Source organism: Sinohyriopsis cumingii, chromosome 8, assembly GCF_028554795.1.
Source record: "Sinohyriopsis cumingii isolate HCF-2022 chromosome 8, ASM2855479v2, whole genome shotgun sequence".
In the NCBI taxonomy this organism is placed as follows: domain Eukaryota; kingdom Metazoa; phylum Mollusca; class Bivalvia; order Unionida; family Unionidae; genus Sinohyriopsis; species Sinohyriopsis cumingii.
Genome location: NC_142968.1, coordinates 93,276,968 through 93,302,601, shown reverse-complemented (window position 1 = coordinate 93,302,601; position 25,634 = coordinate 93,276,968). Strand labels below are relative to the sequence as shown.

The 25,634-nt window shown below is 35.1% G+C and overlaps 1 protein-coding gene across 1 annotated transcript in view; it reads left to right on the top strand.

Annotated features, from left to right (window-relative positions):
• The first annotated feature begins 10,552 nt into the window (after positions 1 to 10,552).
• The window catches only part of LOC149794153 (coronin-2B-like), a 174,938-nt gene continuing 159,856 nt past the window's right edge, over positions 10,553 to 25,634 (top strand). Inside the window, exon 1 of the mRNA XM_089968234.1 lies at positions 10,553 to 10,650. The gene's annotated coding sequence lies outside the window, so the exon portion shown is untranslated. The remainder of the gene's footprint in view (positions 10,651 to 25,634) is intronic.

The window sequence follows — 25,634 nt, the reverse complement described above, 5'->3', positions numbered from 1 at the left end:
TAGTTACTTTGCTTAGAAAGGATATTAAAACAATACAATTTCCCTAGTCTGAAATGGCAAATAATGTCTAAATGAAACAGCCATGAAGACTGGTTAAAAGGGCAATTTGTGTTAATTTATTCCAAATTATGTATGTTTGGTGCATAGCTTTTATCATTGTGTCTCTGCGAACATGTCGAAATGTCTTAAAATTTTAAGCAATCAGCGAGGTAAGTTTATGTTCCATTACAAAGGGAGCATTTTGAGAAGTTGGCGGTAGTTTTACGGAAATATTTTTGTCGTTGGCACTTTTTTGTTAGATTACAAATAAAAGTTATCGCCCTAAAACATTTGCAATAATGTATTTAGAAAGAGGTTAGGGTCGCTGAAAATACAATTTCACGATTGTGAACATTATCAAGGGAGTAAAGATATCAGGATAGAAAAAGAAAATTATGACAGGAGGTATACTAAATTTTCAATGTCTTTATTTAAAATTACACTTCAAAACTATCGTATTTGTAAAATATTGAAAGTATATTTAATTATTAGTATTAAAAGTTCATTTCTTTACTCTTTATAGTTCATTTTCATTCCTTTTCGCTAATTATTGCTCATTTTCTTTAATTTTTGGATTGTTGACACGGCGTCTATAGTGTAGCAACTGTAGTAACAAGTTGCGATTATTAAATTAAATGGTTCATAAAGATGATTTACACTAATTCAGAGGAAATTACAAGAAATGTTAACAAAATGATCAGTTACACTCAAACTATAATATATCAGTTGTATGTATGTATGTATGTATGTATGAATGTATGTATGTATGTATGTATGTATGCATGCATGCATGCATGCATGCATGTATGTATGTATGTATGTATGTATGAATGTATGTATGTATGCATGCATGCATGCATGCATGCATGTATGTATGTATGTATTAGCGTTTAACTGCACCTTCGCACAATGTATCAGTTACACTCAAACTACAATATATTTTTCTGGGAATGATCCCTGCAATGTACTTTACCTGTACAGTGTAGTAATGCATCTGAGACTGAACTATAAGAGACAAAAGATAATTCGACAATTGATTTTTTTTTATCTACGTGTCTGGTAAAGTACTCTCTCAATCGCACGAATTCTCAGTGCAAGTAACAAGACAAATCGACAGCAGTGAACCAAACATATGGACAACAGACTAAATATCAGCTTGATATATTCACATTTGATAGAGATAGTCACGATGCAGGATTGGTCTTGTGTGCCAGATCGAATACCATCAGCTGTCGTTTGTGATACTTTGTACAATGCATACTGCCTTGGCCAGTTGGGATACCTTCGTGTCAAATTGGATACTGTCATGAACAAAAGTGATACTATCTTGGTCAAATGGGATACCATCTTGGTCAAATTCAAAACGGTTCACAGGGTAAGGAAAATTATACAAAATGGATTTCCCCCCTGAAAGTTGAGCACAGCAATCTATTACGATACAGTTTCCCAACGTTGCGCGCTCCTCAAGTATGTATGTATGTATGTATGTATGTATGTATGTATGTATGTATGTATGTGTGTGTGTGTGTGTGTATGTGTGTGTGTGTGTTTGTTTGTGTGCCTGTGTATGTATGTATGCATGCATGCATGCATGCATGTATGTAGGTAGGTAGGTAGGTACGTACGTACGTACGTACGTGTGTGTGTATGTATGCATGTATGTAAGCATGCATGCATGCAGGTATGTACGTACGTACGTACGTACGTACGTGTGTGTGTATGTATTTATGTACGTATGTGTGCATGTAGTTTGGTAGATACGTACGTACGTATGTATGTATGTATGTATGTATGTACGCACAAAATTGCGGTTGCCAATTTCTAACTGTGATAAAGTTAAGATTTTTGGAAACGTTTAGGTACACTAACATACATTGAACGTATAATAACACGGACACACACACACGCACACACACACACACAATGCGCAAATGCAAACGTTTTCCTTACGTTCTGAGTTTTAAGGTAATCAAGTTCTTCATCAGTGAAACTCGCAAAGGCCTTTAATGTATAATGATACCACCTGCTAACACACACACACACACACAGACACACACACACACACACACACACACATTAATGTGTTGTGAAACATGGTGTTCAAAAGTAAATAACAAACTAGCGGTGATTGGTGCATTATGTAAGAGTTGTAACTTCTGTCAGGCTTTTAAAATGTTGTCATTTAACAACAGGTGAGATTATGTTAATTCATATCTAGATCATATACTTGTATTTTGTATGATTTTTATTTTTAAATTTGATACACAAAATTGAAAATGTACCTGTTGTAGCTGAATAACTCTTACTCCTATATCGTCCCAACAGAGTTATCTCTCTTAAATGCAAATCGAGCACAAGGTTTTGTCCTTATCAAATTGACAATATAACTATTGTTATCTATGATAGTTTGCCACGCATGCCGAAGTAGGACAGAAAGTATATTTTGTTTCACCAATAGTTAGCACTGAGGCCTGGTGAAAACAATTGGTACCGTAAGACCATAATACAAAGTCAATAACTACTATTGTTTGAATGACAGGCGAAATTAACAATAAATGATTACATATTGAAAAGGCTGATAAGAAAAACAGTATAAACCTGTATAAAATATATGCCTGCGATGGCCCAGAATAGCAAAATCTTCACAAAAACAAACAATAGTGGTTTGACTGTATTTTACCACATGTTTGTTTATTATAGAAGTATGATATTTTCTCTTAAAATTCAGATTATAGGTAACGTATGGTACTCTGTATCGTTGAACTAGATATGGTCATAGCTTTGAAAATATCACTTATGTAATATGTCCGGGCTCTAAAGTTTCTCCACATTGCTAGAAAAAGAGTTCTGTAGTTGGATACATTTTATGTCAGTATCCATATTATCTAAAACAATATTCATCCGTCAGGGATACTCCGTGACTGCGATATCCTAACGTCTGTTTGTTCCTCTTTTCTTTCTTTAACGGTAGATTTTGCACCTCAAGAAGCGAGCCGCAGTAGCTTACTTGATAGAGCCTGACAATCGTAACTCAATGGTCATAGGTCGCAGGTTCCATAAGCGTGCAGGTCAGGCCGGGTCTGTAGTCTCGGTGTCTGCATAGGAAAGGCACTTAGTTCAACATTTATTTGGCAAGATATAGCCAATAATGCATACGTTACGAATAATTGCTGACATTAAAGAGGCTGTACTGCATACATTTTCAAAATATTAACTTTGCTTTCATGTTCTCTGTTTGATTCGAAATGTCGAAAAATGTTGACATTAAGCTTATATTCGATTTAATAAGACTGTTGTTGTTGTTGTTGTGGGGTTTAACGCCATTTTTCAGCACGATAGGCTATACATGGCGGCCAGTATTAATGGTGGAGGAAGAACCCGGAAAACCCCGGAAAGAACCACCGACCCACGAGAAGCTACTGGCAGGCTTTCTCACATGCCCACATTGGCTGAATCTTAGACTCGAACCGCCGCAGACAGAGGTGAGGTGGCAGTGATCCGTAACGAAGAGCGCTTTAGACCACTCGGCCACTCGGGGCCCCATTTAATAAGACTGAAAATCACACTTAAATACAGCCAAACGTCGACATACGTAGGGGTTTCATCGTCTAAGAATAGAGCTTGTCTGCGTTAATATGATTACATGACATATCAAAATAGTATTCTACGGTGTGACAGAAGATGTCGATGCTTTCACATTAATTTATGTGATTATTAAAGACTGTATTGGTGACGCAAATGGGATGAAATACAAACAGTTTTAATATGCAGTTTTAGAGCAGTAGATAAAGCAAGTAGTTTCTTGCATGATGGATCGCGGGGTCATCTCGGAACTGATTGAAAGTTTGTTGTAACCCTCTCTCTCAACATAAAATAAAAGGATGATCTGCTTATCTCAATAGTGCACAAACATATTAAAGTAGTAGGTAAGTAGGACTATTGCCTTTCTTAACCACTCTGGGTATCGGATACACGTCAAAGCCTCTACCCCACCCCCCCGGCCTTTTTGGACGATCAATATGTCAAGTCTTGGATGATTAACATTAATAATCCACACATATGACCAGTCATGATGTCTGTGATTTTCCATTTCAGCCAGCACTGTTTCAAACTCAGCCGCACTGATTTTTGTTTTATTCTCGATTGCCACAGTGTATATTTTACTGATCGTACTGAGACTGTTCTATGCTGCTGGAAGCAATTCTGAATTAACACGTAATCGTGAATGCAATCGCAACACACACACGCGCGCGCGCGCGCACACACACACACACACACACACACACACACGCCTAGCCAATGATGATTTTCTAATGGCACAATTGTCATACAATTACAGAAAATCTCTGCCTCGAAAATGCAGATCGGTACGAGTCAATATACAAACGATGTTGAGGTCTTACCACGAACGCGACCTAGCGAGCACTAGGTCCTCTTGTCAGATCCAGACTGACAATGCCGGTTTCACATGTGCGCGGCACCACTGATGAAAACTCGTGTAGCATAAAGACACTAGAAAATGTTTGACTGATTTAGCCACTGTGAGTAGATCAAGATTGATCAGCGGAGTGATCTTCTGCGACTGGGTAATCGAAGACCTCTGCCCGATGTTATCTGGCGACTTCCTCCCGACTTTCTCCAAATTCCCTCTCATTCCCAAATTCTCTATACCCCTCCTCCTTCTCCACTTTCTCCTCCTCGACTCCTTTTCTTCCTCCTCCTCCTCCTCCCCCTCGACTCTCCCCACGGACTAGACTTGTCGACCCCTACTGCTCTGCTAGTCTCACTTCCATCTGCCCTCTTAGAGATTCGGGACTTAGCTGAACCGGAAGTTCTGTCCCCCAAAACGTTTCCTGTGAAAACACAAGGACGGTACAATATTTTTCTTAGCCCTCTCATCTCACACTACAACCAGCCTATCATCAGAAAACGGCTATTACATTTCCTCGGTCATGCATTCATTCACATCGAAATACGCATACGTTCTTGTATGGTAAAACAAGGTCGTAATAAAAGCAAAGTATCAATTATTTCTCATAGATAAATCAACAAATTGCGTCACATCAATACATATTCCTAATCCCATTATGCTAAACAATATCACAACAATCAGACGCATTTCTTCACATTACAACTCATACCAAGTACACAAATATTCAAATATTCATGATCTGATATATCCGTACATTCATAATAACTAATCTTGCACACTTCAACCATTTTCCGAATTCACAATTCAAGCATGTGTAAAACCTAACATATCACATGAATAAATTAACTAACTTACTACGACGTAACTTAATAGCGAATTACACAATTAATTCTGACCACAAGCTGACTCTACATAATTCTCTACATAATACTCAAACTCATTTTTCAAATGCTCATGTAAATTCAACACTACAAAGGTAATTCTACGTACTAAATGAACCTAGTAATTAAGTGTACATACTATACATAATTACAAGTACAATGCCGTAATATTCTGCAAGAATCGAGCAAATAACTTACTGACCTTTACTAAGCTTTGTCTTTACTTAGAATCTCCTCTCGCAGTTTTATCGCCAAATTACGAATGGCTCTCTCGGAGTAACCTATATTGCTCAGCAATCTTCCTATGTGAGACTAAATTTTCGCTTGCTAGTTGGAAGTTTGAATTCGGATCGAAATTCTTATCAAACCTTCTATTTCGATTCCAATTGGATGTTGTTTTCACCCGATCCAATCAAACTTAGCGGACAATGTCCTTCTCGCTGTCTGGGGACGTATTTAGAAAACGCCCTGTTCCTTCGCGGGTTCCTCTGATCTTAGGACAAAGCTGTAACAGATAGGTGGGAAGTCGCTCGATCTAACGCCTGTGCCGATCCAAGATGCCGGATCTTCTCTCGGGTCACGGTAACCTTGCGTAAGAGATTAACTCTAGCATGCGGCAAAGTTATGACATCAAAACATGGCTTGTAATAATACCTGCGCATGCTCAACGGTTAACACTGCGAATAAAGCTGGAGAATCTGGTTGTTTTTTTTTTTCACTCTCTGGGAGATGAGCTATTCTATATCTGCAAGCTACTATATTTATTTTACGGGTGGGGGACGGGTAAAGTATGCTGTTATTGCACGATATTTTTGTGTGTGTAAGTATGAGAAAGACATTCCAGGAAAGGAAATGCTCTTCTACTTAATGAATAAAAAGAGGCAACACACCCGGATGCCAAACACCAAATATAATAAAATGAAAAAGCGATATATATATATATATATATATATATATATATATATATATATATATATATATATATATATATATATATATATATATATATCATTACATGCTATAGTAATGTAACAGTGTATGTTGGACTTGGCCTTGCCCAGAATTGAGTTCATTTCTACTTTACCTGAATTTACTTTTTTATTTTATTCTGTGTAAAGAACTAATACATAGCTAAATATTACCTATTTGCATGGGTTTAAAATCAGAATTATGATTAGTAGAAGTAAATATGTTTATTGCAGTCCAGGTCTAGGTTTTGGAATTTCCTTAGTGTGTTTGACTATTTTGTAAACATGAGGATCTTGCTAGAAGTTTTTCTTTCCATTAGATAATAATATTTTTTTATAGAAAATGCTAATTGTGACCTGAGGTCAAGTAGCGAACTATATAATCTTGTCGCTGAGAGTTTTTTTTTCCTCAGTCGTCCTAGCACTTTCAAATTTTATTATATATTGTGTCCAGTATTTCAATTTTGGGCTGGAAATTGTGTTTCTACAAATTGTTGCATTCAAGTGATTATTTTCACTGGAAATAAAAATGTGCTTTGATAAAATTGATGGACAGAGACATTCACTGGGAATTAAAGTGAATTAAAACCTGGAATTGTATTACTCTCATTCAACAAGAGACACTTTATAAGCTACCACAAACACATCATCGCCTTCATTTTTTTTTTATTTTTTTTTTTTTGGAGGGGGTTTTATTTTGTACTCATAGTGAATTTTATTCAGGACTTTACATTATTAGTGCCTGTGTCTGTAAATCTTGATTATTTTGGGATTTGATTCGCAATTCCGTAAGTTTTTCTAGACTCCTTGTGAAAGGGTGAATTGCTTCAGCAAGCCAGAAAATATAATCTTTCTGATGCAAATGTTTCCTTTAACAAAGCAAGAAGTATTTTTTTTAAAAAAATATGTTGGTGCAATATTTGGTGGAAAAGAATGTTTTTGATAAAAATGCTTGGATTTCATCAGTCAGTCTCCATCTGACTCTAATTTGCAAGTCACGTAATTGAAATTAAAATACAAGAATGAAATCCAGTTAAGACAGATTGAGCTTCAAGAAAACCAAATGCAGATGCAAAGAGGAAAGAGGAAAGAGAGAGGAAAATGTAGTTGGATAACGATGAGAGAGAGAGAGAGAGAGAGAGAGAGAGAGAGAGAGAGATAGAGAGAGAAACAAATGTAGAAACAAATTCAAATGGAGAGGGAGAGATAAATGCATTACAGAAAGAGGAGAAATAAATGCAAATGCAATTAGGGAAAGAGGAATGCAAATGCAGATGCAGAGAGAAAGAGCAAAGAAATAAAAGGAATATCAATTAGATTAAAGAATTAGATCTGTCAAGTGATATGCCGTCCTGCACGTTACTAGCAAATTCACATTTTGATGCTAGGAATTGATGAAAATTCGAAATGGCCAAGAGAGCATTGGACTCAGTTATTACAAGTTGCACTTTTTGGCAAAGCTCGAGAGATCTATGTTACCCTGTCAGTATAGAAAAGTGCTATGATCTGGTTAAGGAATGCATCTTGAAGCGTTATGAGTTAGCACCTGAGGATCATCGGCAAACGTTCAGGAACTATAAAAAAAAAAAGAAACTAGAAAATCCAATGTCAAATTTGCAAGAGAAAAAGAGCAGTTATTTTATAGATGGTGGTTAGCCAAGAAAGTTGAGCAAGATTACGCAAGTCTCAGACAACGCGTATTGGTTGAAGAGTTCAAGAATTGCGTCGACAGTGACATTAAGACTTATTTTGATGAGCATAAAGTCAAAACTTTAGAAAATGCTGCTCATACGGCTGACGAGTATTCCTTAGCTCATAAAGTTTATATTATCAGTCAGTCTTCCACTCGGAAATTGTCTGGAAAAAAGTATATCAGCCTAATATGAGCCCTTCAAAATCACAATCACACTTTTACAAATCAAGTTTCTGATAACATTGATTAAAAGTCCTTATCTCGTCCTATAAGTACCTATTGCAAGAAGAAAGGACACGTTATTCTTAATTGCTACAAGTTGAAACATAATGAACAGAATCAAGACATACGTATTCAAAATGCTCTTATTTCTAAGCGGTCAAGGTCACGATCATATATTTAAAGCAATACATTTTGTTGGGTCAAAAAAAACCAGTCTTATTTTAATATGGAGAATTATGAACCATTCATGTCTAAGGCTTCTATATCACTCAAGGGTGATTCGGCTAATCATATCGCTATTAAAATTTGAAGGGGCACAGGAGATTCTCAGATTCTTTTTTATCAGGTACCTTGCCTTTTTTCTTCTTCTAATGAGTTAGTTCTTATTCATGGAGTAAATTTCTCATCAACTTAGTCTCAGGACCCGTGACAGTTGGAGCAGTATCGTGTTTAACCACTGAGGGCAATCATTTATTCATAGCCAATGACCTAGCTGCAGATACGGTTGTGGCCAATCCACTTTTAGCTAACAAGACGTGTTTGGAGCAGAAAGTTCATACTATTGGGAAACAAACCTGATTTATACCCAGCTTGTGCTGTTGCTAGATATATGACAAAGAAAGCTCTTGAGAATCATGATGATCAGGAAAGTAGTCATTGAGCGGACACATGAACTGGTCAGGCTTTGATAAGGTCACTTTTAATCCTTATTTAGATTAATCAAAAGGTATTGATCACAGTAATCAAATCTTAACTACTCGTTCTATTTATTTTAATCATGGTGTCAAACGAGAACCACTTTCGTCGAACAGGAAAACGATCTCGAGATCTCCTGTTTGTTTCAAAGGGAAATTAGTGAAAACTGAAACCACAGAAGTAATTGTTTGTTATTTCATTAAAAATGGGATTCTTATGAGAAAATGGAGACCACCTAAGGTACCTGCTGGTGACGAGTGGTCAGTGAGTATCAGATTGAGGTTCTAAAATCGTATTTACATCAAATTCTTAGTCTGTCCCATGAAATACCTTTGGCTGTGCATTTTGGTATCAATAAGATTTATCACAAGATCTTGAATCACTTTTATTCATCAAAATTTGAAAGTGATGTTTGTAAATACTGCAAATCGTGTCACTCTTGTCAAATGTTAGGAAAACACACTCAGTAGATACCTAAGGCTCACCTGCAACACATTCCTGCATTTGAGGAACCATATAGCAGGATTATGGTAGATTGTGTTGGTTCCTTACCCAAGTCCAAGTCAGGTAAACAATATTTGTTAACCATATTGTGTGCGTCTACAAGATTTCCAGAGGCTAATCCTTTGACAAGATCTAGCACTTTCAAATTGTATTACTTGTACACTGTTTCATTTTTGGGCTGGGCATTGTATTTATTTAATTTGTTGAATTCAAGTGATCATTTCCTCTGGAAATAAACGTGCTCTGATAAAATTCTTGGACAGAGACATTCACTGGAATCTATAGTGAATTCAAACCTGGAATTATATTACTGTGATTCAACAAGAGACACTTTATAAGTTACCAAAGACACATCATCGCTTTCATTTTTTTTGTGTTGATTTATTCTGGACTTCTACTGAATTTTATTCAGGACTTTACATTATTAGGACCTGTGTCTTTAATTCTTGGATTATTTTGGGATTTAATTCGCAATTCCGTAAGTTTTTTCCTCTCATTTTCACTTTGTATTATAGGGAAATAAATTATTTATTGAATTTTACAAAGCTTGTTATTAGTTTAAGAGCATAGACTCGTAACAATATATGTATACATACAATTATAACTTAAAAAAGAAATTACATAAGATACAGTTTGCAAATACTTTGGTATTTTTATATTCTCAGGTGAGAATATAAAAATACCAAAGTATTTGCAAACTGTATGAATTGTGCTGTATTATTATTATTATTATTATTATTATTAAATAAATAAATAATAAATAAATAAATAAATAAATAAATACAATTTTTAATACTTTAATCTTCATGTGTATTTAATAAAAATAAAAACGTCTTTCGTTTGCGTTTTCCTGTTTCTTTTTGTTGTTGTTGTTTTGTTTAAAGTGCATTTCCTTGTTTCTAGTAACCTGGCGAATTCCATGTTTACCATACGGAATGTGCTTTAACCAACACAATTATCAGGATATCTAAAACGGCGTGTCAGAGGTCAGGGGAAACTCGAATTGAATTACGTTTTGTTACTAGATGCCACACATTTTAGGAAAGTTGATACTTGTTGATTTATCAGGTGGTTCTGTCACGTGGTATTTATGCGGGTTAGTTCATAAATTGCCGAAAGGCTACATCGATACACCGAATGAAATGTAAACAAAAATCGATGCAAAGTATGCTGCACGGAAAGCAAGGCTCATTTATTATTCCATGGAAATGAATGGTAAGCATGACATAATATGATTGTAAAGAGCAAAGTTTCTAAATATTAACCCGAACATACAGAATAGATATCTCATATACAATGAACTGGTTGTTGCAAACCGTCAGGGTGATAGCCGTGTGTGCTGTTACGGTTTGCATTGTCAGATAACCGGGGTGGGGATTCTGTTAAACAGTTGGAACTCTCCTTGCCTTTTCTGTCATAAGAAAAGACATCATGCACATTTGAACAGTTTACAAGCCCGTGACTGTTATTAACGTTATTTTAAGTACATCGACATAGCAACGGCTTGTATTATAGTCGTGTCATCGTAGTTGCTTATAAGGTACGGATCTTCAATACAATATTATAATTATTGTCCTAAAATGTAAAAAAAAAACGCTCCGGTGCCTAGTGGTTAGAGCGTCCGCCTCGGATGCGGGAGGTCGTGGGTTCGATTCCCGGCCGAGTCATACCAAAGACTTACAAAAATGGTACTAGCAGCTGCCTCGCTTGGCCGCAAAAAGTTGGCGCTCAGCATTAAGAGGTTAATATTAGGATTGGTCGGCCTGGTGTCAGGATAATGTGATTGGGTGGGACATCATGCTACATGTTTGCGGCATGATGCCCCAGTGCTAGACATCACTATAAACTGCCACACTGCAGACATCGTAGCAATATGACTGAATTTTTTTAAAGCTACGTTAAAAAATACAAATCACACTAAAATTTAATATTAACCAAAGACTTTTCATTCCACATTGTTGAATGCTTTACATCTTGATTTTCATATCAAAACTTCCAGCATTAATTACTCCTTTCTATGGACATCAACAATATAATCTTATATAATGACGGCCAGATAACTCAGGGTCAGACAAGTGTATGTCAGGTCTAAACATTGCCAATACAGGGTATTAGGAACATGCTGTACTTTCACTGTGATGTCATTGTGTCCGATATAAATATATATTGACAGATGGAAATTTTAAAAAAGGCCACACCCTACCCCAGATTAAATTGCTAATGTCTAATATAATTAGGTGTAGAGAGGTGCATTTCTGATGTGAAATCATGGATGACAGGTAACAAGCTGCAGATGAATGATGATAAAACTGAGGCCATTCAGATCACAACACAAAGACTTTCTCTTTCACATCCTTTACCTCAAACAATAAATATCAGCAACACCAACAATAAATTCACACAATCATTATGCAACCTAAGTGTTACTCTGGATAATACTCTCACATTGCACCAACATGTCATGAACATATGCAAGGTTGCATATCTTGAGCTGAGACGCATCAGCTCCATTCGCAAATATCATTCAGTTGATGCCACTAAAACACTTGTGTGTTCATTAGTACTTTCAAGACTGGACTGTTGTAACTCAATTCTGTCTGGTTCATCTCAATATCTACTCCAGAAACTTCAAAAAAGTTCAAAACACAGCTGCTTGGATCATACTTAGAATACCACGATCAGAGCACACTTTCCCGCTGCTCTGTACCATACACTGGCTATCCATACGATCCAGAATCAAACACAAAATTTGTTCTCTGCGCTATGTTTCACTGTCGGACTCTAGTCCAACATACCTATCCGACCTCACCCAAGTGTACACACCAGCAAGATACTTACGCTCCTCTTCTGACAATCATATACTCATTATTCCCACTATGAAAACAAAGTCATATGGACAGCGCTCTTGCATCCCAGGGCCCAGCAACGTGGAGTGAATTGCCCACTGAACTTAGACACGAAGACACAGTGATCCCATTCAAGAGTGCTCTCAAAACTCTCTTATTTCAACTGCAAGAACAAACTTAAAGACCTAATAATGTTTCTTACCTTAAATATTTTCAGCATGTTTTTTTATGTTTTCTAATTTCATGGTGTTTGTTTTGGTAATCATATCATTATACATTTTTTATCTGATAGGTGTTGTCTAGACATCACTATAAACTGCCACACTGCAGACAATTTAGCAACGACTCCAATTATTAAAGCTATGTTAAAAATTCAAATCACACATACAGACAATAGAATATGCTAGTAAATAACTAAAAAAGTTTAATTTTTATAAATAGGAAACTTTTTCAAAAGTTGGATTTTGCCAGAATATTTGTTGCAGTATCACATTTGGCATATGTGATACTAGGCAAACGTGATCAGTGGAGCATAATCATACTTTCTATATTCACAAATAATTTGTTACAAATACTGCTGTTTTGTGGAAAAAACCCATAATAATTCATTGAATTATTATGTCTTGATAAATGAATACATATTATTGTCATGATATTCATAACAAGATTATTTGGGAATTCTTCACATTCCTTCCTGAAATACCAGTGCAGTGAGAAAGTGTTTGTGGTATGTACCACAGGGAAAAAATATAGTGATCGATCACTGGTAATACCGCACACAACTGATTTGAATCATGACAGTAATATATTGCAAAGCAATATCAATAGCACATGGACTGATATATGGAAAATTTTACAAAGCAGCTTAATTTATTGCCCCACCACATTTTGATGTTGCTTTGATTTGACACAGTCCCATAAACTCCCAGTTCTTGAGAGAACACGTTTCATGGTCATGATTTCATGACCACAGCGTTTGTTTACCTGTGCTAAAAATAACCTGATACCCAGGGCCACTCTAAATTTAGATCATGCCCGTCCTGTATTCTAAGTGAGTTGCCTATCGGGTTTGTCGAAATAAAGCGATTAATTTGCCTGAGAAAACTTTGATTGCACTGATGAAATGTGTAAATGTATTCTCAAGATGTTGACATACCTGCCATAACATGGCTCAGTCTAAATCAGACCACCACTGTCCAATGTGAAATTGAGATCTGATTTTAATCAAATTGAAGCATGGTGCGTCATGCTAAAAATATGATTTTGTACTCCCAAACCCCCTGACATGGTTGCGTTGCAAGAGAACAGTTTCCAGTAATCTTCAAAACTAGAAAGAAGAAAACCTCACCACTTCAGTATATGCCCATTACATGTAGCATGTATAAACAAGAAACAGTCATAATTGGAGCTGATGTAAAACTATCCCTTGGGTAGTTTCAATAGGGGCAGTCAAAGGCAAAGAGGTCAGGTATGAACCATTTCACATAAAATTTAGTTGGCAGACAATAGCTAGTGAGACGTGTTTGAAGAATGCAGTGGGTGAGCCCATTGTGCTAATTTGCATAGGTAAGGAAAGGAAGTGGCACAGCCCAATATAAGTAAAAATCAAAGAGATGCTAGATGCATGCATTAGAAGAAAAGTTATCATATGGGAATGTTTAAGCCATATATATTATATTTTAAGTTGGTGAACAGTGACAATGTTTCTTTGAAGTCACATCAAATTTATGCTTTGATGTTTCTTTGGAGTCATATAAAATTTATAGTCTGATGATATATCTATGATTAAGATAAAAAAAATTGATAATGCCCCATGAGCAAATGTATTTACTCCATCTTCACAAGACTGTTTATCATTAATGTTACACAAGCCAGATTTATTAACGATATCAGTTTCAGTTTTATGACAATTTGACTTTAACTGTCATTTTAAAATACTAAGAGATCCATCTTGTGCACAAGATAATCATCAACTGGTTATACTTTATTAATGATGTTTTTTTTTTATACCCTTAGCTACCTTCTTATTGTTTTAATTGTCTAACTTAATGCAGTAAATTTTGCCTATAAGTCCGATGAACTCACTGATAGGAATAAAGTTAGTTTCATCTTTAATCTTATCAGTAATGTTTTTGTTGTCATCGCAGTGAAATCCGCTAGCCTTAGGATAATCTAATATCTCACGTTGCTGATAAATACCTTTGTGGTTATCAGTATCAATTAGATAACACAATGAGTATGTGTCTAAAAAATAACTCTGAATTAGTCCATTTTTGTTTTACAAAATCTTAGTGAAATCAGTACATAAGCAACTCTGTGGTTCTTTCCGGGGTTTTCCCGGGTTCTTCCTCCACCATTAATACTGGCCGCCATGTATAGCCTATCGTGTGCTGAAAAATGGCATTAAACCCTACAACAACAACAACAACATAAGCATCTTTGATATTTCTAACACTGGCATACCAACATAAATTGGCTTAGTAAGAACTAAGTTGTTCTTTTCTATGAACTGCTACTAAGTTTTTATTAAATATTTTCATACTTTCAAAAATAGCATTTGTCACAACCTTATCACATCGTTTAGCATTGTTTATAATTGTAACATTAACATGCTTTCTGAAGTTTTCTATAGATTTACCAAATACACTATTCATTAACATTAAGATGTTTCTTTTCAAAGTCTGTCTTACTAACAGCTCTGTGCTGTGTATTGGAGTCAATATTACCTTTCATCTGGGTGGATTGCTTAAACTTTATTACTTTTGTAAATATTTTTTAGTATTAGGCATGATCTATTGCGTGCTTAAAATTTCTATAATGTAAAATGTGCTGATTTTTAATGAGTAAATTTGTTACAAGTTTCTTAACAGTATTTATCCAATACAAAAACTTTTGTTTTATCTCAAGTTTTTATGAGATAGCATATTACTTGTCACTACCATTGATTCTGCACAGAAAGGGTAGTCATGATGATGGTCGTGAAGATTAGCAGAAAGAGTAGTCGTTATGAAGGTCATGAAGATTAGCAGAAAGGGTAGTCATTATGAAGGTCATGAAGATTAGCAGAAAGTGTAGTCATTATGAAGGTCGTGAAGATTAGCAGAAAGGGTAGTCATTATGAAGGTCATGAAGATTAGCAGAAAGGGTAGTCATTATGAAGGTCGTGAAGATTAGCAGAAAGGGTAGTCATTATGAAGGTCATGAAGATTAGCAGAAAGTGTAGTCATTATGAAGGTCATGAAGATTAGCAGAAAGTGTAGTCATTATGAAGGTCATGAAGATTAGCAGAAAGTGTAGTCATTATGAAGGTCGTGAAGATTAGCAGGAAGTGTAGTCATTATGAAGGTCATGAAGATTAGCAGAAAGGGTAGTCATTATGAAGGTCATGAAGATTAGCCCATTTTCCCACTTAGCAGTTGGTTGAAGAAGGACTGGCAAGCCATTGAATTTGCCACAGAAGCTGTTTCATGTGTACAGAGGACTCCTGGGTACATGATTTTCTGTGCCCCCCCCCCCCCAACAAAATTGTATCCAAATACATGTGATTAAGCATTTGTGAGACCTATGTGCCATATGGCATAGGCTCTGAGATCACCCTGCTGTAAAGATTATTAGATTCAGTGTATGTTATATAGCAAAATTAGCATCATAATTACGCATATACTTGTTATGAACAATCACATGTATGTTTGTTAAAACACTCATACCTCCTCTAATTCCTTTTTCTGTAAAGCAAAACATATTAGAATCAGCAAGAAGCCATAACTCAATTCCACTATGCTTTAAGAGAATGTCCTGACTTAGTCCAGGTACTGAATCATACCACGTAGGATCTAATCCATAATTGTTATGACTAATCTCTCTGAAATTCACAAAAATATCTGTGAGCAATAAAACGTCTGTTATTAGATATAAATCATGATAATTACCTGATGTTTTAAATTTAAACTCGTTTAAGATTTTATGAGGGTAGTTACAGTTATTATCAGTTATATCTTCAAGGTTAAGCCTTGAGTACAACGATTCTCTGTTAGGTAAGCTGGTTTCATTAAATCTGCTTCAATCATCAATGTATTCACAAGGATAAACTCCTTTTCTTTTCAGTAAATGTGTTTTATCACTAAAAGGTTCTTCTTAGTTTTCAAATCTGCTACAACCTTTTTCTTAAGTTCTTCTAGCAGTGCTTCCATAAACTATAGGCTTTCAATGAATCTCAACTTACCAAAACTTACAAACATATACTTTAAAGTGTTATTGGGTATACATCTTGTTGCTTTTGTACAGTTCAGCTTGTAACTGTTTAATAACATCGTGATCAACAATAATATGAACATCATATCCTCCGAGATTAAGAAGGGCTATTGGAACAAAATTAGGTGCTTTAAAGTTCAGATTACAGATGTCATGAGCAGCACCACCATAATTTCCTGTAACATGGTAGTGATCTTTAACACGATCTTTTCCTAGTTTTTTATTACAAATATGATATTGCTCAGCTGATTAAATTTGGTTTCTTGTTCTGGAAATAGCTTATTCATTGGAAATATTTTTCCAGCATTTTCAAGACGTCATTAATATCGCTAATCAAGTTTTTTGAAAAACCACTTTGCTGGATTTTCTCCTTTCTGTATTTTAATATTCTTAAACAGGTTTTTCTCAACTGCACAAACTATTTTATAAGTGACTCCACAAGGAACATGTTCTTGCATTTTCTAGTTGATGATTTACTAGGATCTTGAGAAGCATTTGATGCATGAAGCAATATCGATTCAGTATCAGAATGAGCGATAAATGGTGCTTTCATTTCAGATGAAATTTTCAAACTTAAGTATTTTTTCATCTTCTGATAGCATAGTAGTTTTTTGCACATCAAAACAATATATGAGATGCTGTTTTAGAGTTTGCTCAGAATGAAATCCATAGAAGCATCTGCATTAGAAATGTTTTTTTCTTTGTGTTTGTTATACTGACTTCCAGGTAATCTGTTAGTTTTTAATCCAACAATAATGGCCCTTGTAAAGCAGCAAGATTATTGTGCTCTGAGAAGTATTTTTACTTACATATCTGGGGTAAATGTTATTATTCCAAGATGTATTCTCATCAATTCCAAATGTGTTTATGCTCAAGTTGTTTTACTTTTAAAACTTAGGAATCTGGTGTTCCTCTGCTGGAAAATTGATTCCAGTAAAGTGGAGTCTATTAACATATTCTACCTACTTTTGTGGTCTTTAGCTGGGTATAAAGCTGATAATACTGCCCACTGAAAGCATATATTGTCTTCATTCTCTATGTTAATACAGCATTTTTAGAGTTTTTAATTTTATTAGGAAACTTAACAGATGAGTTGTCTCTTAGCGGATTATATTTTGTAGTATGAAATATAATTTTTCCTATACTTTGAAACACCCAGCCTGAACTAGATTCTGTATATTCGTCAGTATTTTTCAAAATCTCCCGATGTACCTCTTCTGCTAATGATTTTGAGTTTGTTCCTAATAGTACTTTTTTCTATTTTGATGTGATAAACGGAGTAGCGAACTATCGTGAAGCTTGGCTAGCAGAACATGATACTGCACCATTATCTTGAGTCCTTTATGCTTACTTAAGCTGACTTTTGCACAGCTGGTAGCAGCAGATGATATAAATCTGCTTTCTTTTTGCTGAGATTGTGCCAGATGCCGCACCATACCAAGAGTTCCTAACACGGGTAGTATTTTAGGAAGAAGCATTTTTGTCATAACGGCTAGTGCTAGACCAAGTGAGCCACAAGTTATAACTGATTTAGACATCATGCTGATTTGTGCCTTTGAAAGGTTAAGCATAAAGTTTTTTTTTTTACTGAGCTTTGATAGCTACATTTATAGTGGTTGGTGTTTTAGCCCAAAAATCTATTTTTAGTGAAATAGCGAGTTAGCCATTACACTAATTAATTTTTTAAAATTTGAACTTCAGATAAATTTATTTCTTATAGAATATAGGATATGTTATAAAATGAGTTTTATATAACAAGTTTTAGACTAAATTATGATGCTTGCATTACATCTGAACTGGCATTCTCCCTTTTACAGAATTAAGTGTTATGTATATATCCGATGTGATTAACATGTCTGCAAAGTAACCAGCACCTGGTGCTACTTCGTGTTTGGGTAATCTCAATATCAGATGGACTTCCTATTACTCATTCACTGTGCTTGCTAACGTCAAAATGAAATATTGAGTGCAGAGTTCTTAACCTGATTTCCGGTATCAGTAAAAGCTTTTTGCTCTTAGCGTAGCCTACCTCTACTGTTGAAGATTTGTTACCACTAACCTATTATGTGGTGCTAATACTAGCAACAGTATTAGCAGCAGCATCACCAATAAGAATAATGTCATCAGCACCAGCTCAGCATCATCAACAGTTCTAAATTAAGTTGAAATATCTTGACCTGTTGCAGTGTCCTTAAACCATAACATATTTGGTGTAGTTGATCTCCAGTAATTTTCACTAAAATTTAAGAAATGATATTTATAATCGTATTAACTATTGGTATGTGCCCTGAAATCTCTTCTTTTGTTTGACTAGCTGGCTGATAACGATGAGCACTATGAAATTGCCCCATCCATTGTTTGCTATCTATATACCAGCTTAAAAATAAGCACCAGCTCCGTTGAGCATTATTGACCCTGTATCTAGAGAAAATAAAGGTCTTAATTCATCTCTAGCATTTTTTGTTCTCTGTCTGGTTGGATTCATGTCATTAGAATTGTTGTCCGGGTACTCACAATACTCAAATTCAGTTGCCAATTCATCAATAAGCTGAGTTTTATTAAGACTGAGATACCTTTATTATTGTCTTTTCTTTAGACAAAATGTATGAGGTAAAAATTGTCGAGCTGCTAAAATGCAGCAGTGTCAAACTTTTCAGCATGTGATGTTAATTTTATAATAGCTTCTTCACCTTTCAGTGATAATAATTTTTGGGTGCTTTTTATCATAGATTTAGCTGCTTCTGATGTTGGTGCTACTTCTGTTATGGCTCGTTTTATTTCCTAATGTGTAAGCAGCTGAACACCTTTAATCTTACATGCAGTCTTTTTTCCAACTGCAGTGCCAGTAGTTGATGCTTTACCTGTGGCAATTGCTTTTGATGCATCAATTGCAACTGGTCCTAGTTGAATAGCTAAACCTGGTCCATGTTCGGTTATTTTTGTGAACAGTAGATAATTTGTCTTGGATTAACTTGCAGCAAAGAGTAGTGGAACACCTGGTGAAAAGCTTTATATTGTTTGACGTCACAATTCATTAGCTGAATACGAACCTTGAGCGATAGAGCAATTTATTAAGATTGTATTAACATCTGTGATGTTAACTGGCTTTTCTCCTTCACATGAAACAGTTTGTGCACTTCTAGTTGATACATACTGATGTTTGGCAAAACCTGGTCAAGATCTGATTCTATCTGATCTGCTAAAATCTACCAACATATTGTGTTTTTTTATTGTGTTTTTTTTAACGATGTCTTAGCTCTGAGCATGTTTTAATTAGACTCAAGCAAAACGTTTTCACAGGTACCGCCATTAGACATTATCAGAACTTTTATGGTAGTGTTTAGATCAGTAATGTTATATGCTTTAGGATGAATCTTAAGGCTAGTTAATGCTCCAGTGGATTGTTTAAAAGCAAAATCATTGTTCACATTAAACATACTGTGCCACATAGTAGCTGAGATTAGACCTATCTCATATTGTTTAGCTGGATCAAGTACAAAAGGTGGATTCTAGGTAACAGTAAAATTAGTGCTGTTATTTGAAGTTTGTGATGAATCTTGCAGCCGAGTGGTGGGTTTGCATTATTAATAGTTTCAGACTAAATCATTATGAAGCACAGTAAAACGATCAAATTAAAAAAAAAATATGCCTTCTGTTGTTAGTAGTTGATGACAAAGATCAGCAAATTTTTCCTTTGAAATGCTGCTGCATTCTCACGCAATATTATGAACATCAGTGCTATCAAGTCCAGAAAATAAAAATAAAGCAACCTATATTTCTTATAAACCGATCAACATTATAGAAGCCAGTGCTTTGAATATATCATTGTAGCACTTGTTTCATGACAGCGAGAAATATAACTTTATTTTATCAATCTGACTTTGTTCTAGAACTTGCTGCTTAATGACAATCTTAACTATGATAAGTATCATCAAAAACTACAATCTTATCCTTGATATCGTCTAGTTTCCTCACTGGAACAAAATTTTCCGGATAGTTTGTAGTAAAGATATCACCAGCTGATCAGAGTTCATCCATAAGCGTTTAATTATTTTCGGCCAGCACACGATACTTATCTTGTTCTGGATTAACAGTATAATAGAAACTATCATAGTTAAAATTGTCGTTGAGCAGTAAGTTCATCAATAAATTCGTTTACCAAAACCAGTTCTTCCAACTAATGACAACTATTTATACAGTTGTTTTAGCATGTTTTCAAAGTTTATTATGCTCATTATTATTATTACAGTGTAAAGTTTTATCACTGTTAGTAAATAAAATGAACTATGAGTATGACACAAAATTTGGAATGCTAAACGGAAATGGTGGTATCAATAACAGCTCTACTGAACCAAGCATAGATCCAACAATGTATGTTAAGAAATCTGGAGATACTATGGTAGAAATCTCAGTATCACTGTTAGTAAATAAAATGAACTATGACACAAAATTTGGAACGCTCATCGGAAATGGTAGTAGTAATACATATGGATACAACTTATCCTCTGATTAATGTTGATGCAAACTAGGTGCAAGTTACTCTCAGATGCTGACATTAAATACAGAAAAGATATCATTATCGGAGAATTATGTCAGGTAACATCAGTATGAATAATCAGTAAATACTTAATCTTCAAACATCATACCCACTAAGTAACACTGACGTCACTCAAGCAGTTAGCTATAGTCAACTCATAACAGCTGTTTCTGACAAACTACTGTAATGTTATCAGGTGGAACAATGTCTGGCACTATCTACATGACCAGTAGCAACATGCTAAATTTGGAAACTATCTGCCACCAAATCAGAATCTTAGCCAGGGTGTTAGCATAAGTGAATTAAAAACTGTAGCAAATACAAAGGTTAGTAAAACAGATGATACCATAGAACCTGTCTTGAAAGACCATCTCTTCTGTCAAGAAATAATGGTCTCTCAAGACAGGTGGTCTCACATAACAGTCTCAGTTGACTTCATAACACTATATAATCAATAAATCTGTGCATGAAGATTCTGGCCTCTCATAGCAGTGGTCTCTCAAGACAGGTTTTAATGTACTCTTGCAGGTACTCTTGTGTTTTCTAATGATGATAAAGTTACTAGTCATCCAACAAGTTTTCCACCAGGTAACTCAGATGCTGTTTCTTATGATTAGTACCTCACCTCAGAACAACTGTGCTTGGTAGCATCAATATGGGGCAGAAACTTACAACATGTATTAACAGTAATATAATAACGCTAAACATTAATAATTTTGCTGCCATTGTAAAGATCGTTCAAGACATCTTCCTTGCTAAATCTGGTGATACAACGACTGGCGCATTAAACATGGCAACTAATAATCAACAGCTGTACTGAGTGCAACAAGTGAAGTAACAAATAATTTATATGTTTATGGATTAGTTACTAACAGCTTTATCACTAAATCCGGAGATACAATGAAAGGAACACTAGACATGGGTGCTAACAAGATAACAAAAACTTATGTTCCAGTAAATCAGACATTGATTCTCTCACAGTTGGATCAAAACATGTTCGTAATGATGTTGAGTATATTCACCTACTAGTCGATGCTACAAACAACCGTCTTGGTTATATCGCCACAGCATCATCAATGTATTCTGGAAACTATCCAAACCAAGTCTTCTTGTGGAACAACTTAGGAACCTCTGGAGGAGCTGTTGTTGTTGTTGTTCTAGGGTTTAACGCCATTAAACACCAGGAACCTCTGGAGGAGCTGAGTGGATGACATCAGACAACATCAACCAACATCAACACAGACTTCTAGCTCAAAATTCAGTGCCCATCGGCAATATCTAGAAGTTTCAGCCTCGAGGATGACTCACAGGCATACACAGACTCTATAACTGGAGTTTGAATATATCAAATGATGGAACTAATTTTACAAAAATTTATACGGCAAATGGAGTCTACATCAAATTAACATTTCAAGAGTTTACTCTACCAACTGTCAGTACATTAACAAAATACTGTCATTTTAGAATCAACTGCCTTAATGTGTTAATGACCTCAACCTGGTTTAACATTTCAGATTTTCACACTCGATGATTTAGTATAACATATAGATTATAATGGAAAATGCAGTCATAAAACTATGTAGATGTAATACTTAATCGTGATGTAAATCTTGATGAAAAAATATAACATCTGACAGGACTCCTCGGCAAATTATTGATGCAGAATCAACAAATTATCTAAGTGATTTAAAAAAAACTAACATTAGAAAAAAACAAAATGAGAAAATTTTCTTTTCAGTTACAACTATAAAATCTAATACATTAAAAAATGCACAAGATAATGATATGCTTGTGAAATATTGCTTAAAGTGCGAGACATGGAAAATACAGTACAGTAGAATGATAGTTGTGTAACACACTGTTGGAGTTCTCCTATGAAAATCTGTTTCTAATTGACAGATCAAATTTGATCAAGTCTAATGCTCATGGTAGTACTAAGGAAGAGCAAGACCAAATAAAGTGATCGCATGATGGACTTAACGTGCTTGCGAAGCAAAAACAAAAGATGTCCCAGGTACAAATCAGTGGGTTAGAGGTTCATTTGCAAAGCACCATATATTTAGGAACCTTGGACTTGATTATGATGATATCGATACAATACTTAAAATAGTTATGATAAAGGCCTGGCTTATGCGCTTGCAACATCATATTGGTTGCAACACTTACCAACAGAGATAAAAACAAGATATAATAGAAATCAATGGAGCACTTAATACTATAGAAAGTATTAAATCAAAGATGGAGAACGCTTCAGATAATGAGCATAGCGAGTTTTACAAGGAGTTCGATGAAATAAAAGAGATTGACATGCTCATTGATGTTGGTGAATCAGTTACAATCACAGAAGCCAGAACAAAAAAGATAATGTTACAAAACTATAAGAAGGAGGTTGAAAAGATACTACTTCTGGTTATTTAAATATCAGAAATGTCATTGCTAAAGAACTATCTTTATCAATTAATGATATATCTATTAAAACTGGTGGTGGATTACGGTACTATACTTTGGTATAGCCTATGCAATACTTAGGCAGTGCAGTATATGGTACTTAAAAATATTCCTTTGAAAGATATTGCAAGAGTTATTGACTACATCACTGAGACAGAGAGCTACTACGGAGACATCATTATCGATATTACAGATATCCCAATACACTTTGGTCCAGTGTATGATGTGGAGTATTCACATGTGAAAGCAACTCTAGATAAAGTGGTGTAACAGCAGATGTATTTGACAAATACAGAAACTTTCTTTCCAATCCAAACAACAATGATTTTTGTGTTGATGAGGTAGACTCTAAATACACTTTTACTCTCAGCTAGAGTTATAACAAAATGGGGAAAAAAAAGTATAATAGACTTGATCCACATTTCACAAAAAATGCCAGAGGAAGAAAATTATGAGCTCATATCATATTTTATTTTATGCTAAGCAGTGAATTACTTGATTTTCTAATTAAAATAATATTGATATTTCACTGTAGTGAATGTTATTTTTTCACTACAGGAACTACTTTTTTGGGTCAGAACATACTTACCTCCCTTTCATTTTCTGTTGGTGAACTAATTTTTCCTTATTTGAAGGAAACATTATGTCTGCTTCGCCACTCGTGAAAATACTGAGTTTTTCATCCACTCGATGAAATATATCCGTTATTCACTCATTTCAAGCAAATATCCTCTATATATTTACTATCATAAAAAGGCGAACTGTGCTAAAGGAGTATATGTCTATTTTGGAAGACTAATAAAATGAATAACCTACATACCTATGGTATTGACCACAACTGGTGTTGCCACAGTTGGAGGTATAGCAAATCCTTTATTGTTAATAATATCAGGTGTTGGTATAGTACTAATAGCATCGAACAAAACATGTACACAGTATAACATAAAACTTGACCAGTTGAGAACATATCTCAGGGGTTAAAAGTACATTATTAGACTTTATTCATTTACTTCTTGTAAAAGAAGATATGCTTAGCAATCTAATTCCATCCAGAATAATGAAATATGAAAAAGTGTACACTAAAAATCAAGAAAAAATACCTTGTCTCACTTGATAAGCATAAATTGAATGTGAATGACAAGAATATAAATTTAATGCGAATATTAGTATAATGGAAGACAAGATAACTATGGAAGATACAACTAAAAATGAAAATAATTCTTATAAATGGCAGACATATGATCATATTGTTTAATGATGACATGTATGGAACATATTTCAAAAACAAAAACATAATAAAACTGTCTTTGATCAAGACAGATAACTCTGAGTACTTTGATACCACTGGTCAACAGTGAAATCATTACTGACTTGAAAAGGCCCTAATCTGTAGTATTTTGGTGTGCCGAACACGAATATAACCGTGAAAAATTTGTATTGGCTCTCGTTTTGAAGATATTCATATACCTCATTTTCTATGTTTCACTGTGTAAATTTCTCCAGTAGGACTGCAGCAACATCCGGAATAATGATGTAACATTGCATAATACCATCATGCTCACATCATCCACAGTTGATTGCATCATTTTCTGATGCAATGCAATACTAATGCCATGCGGCTGCTGAAGTAAGTTGACGTCAGCAGTGTACTATACATGTGTAGGCCTATTATACTAATGCCAGGCGGCTGCTGAAGCTGACGTAAGCAGTGTACTATATAAAGCCCAATCAGATAGGTTCAGCATTTAAAATATTTTAGACGTTGTGCGAGACAGTTCAAGCTACTGTTACATAAAACTTATTATTTTATCCATTTACGTACAATAAAGAACAGTAATGCCTCGAAAGTGTGTTAATACCGCGGACAATTTTTGCTATATTTGTGGGGAAGTGACATTTGCCAACCAGAAGAAAAGTATCAATTCTCAAGTGAAGAAGGCATATCATCTTTACTTCGGATGCAAGGTTGGTGACCAAGACAAGCCTTGGGCTCCGCATATATGCTGTGCTACATGTACAACACAGCTTTCACAGTGGTTGAATTGCAAAAGGTCATCAATGCCGTTTGCAGTCCCAATGGTGTGGAGAGAGCCAAGCAACCACCTAAATGACTGTTA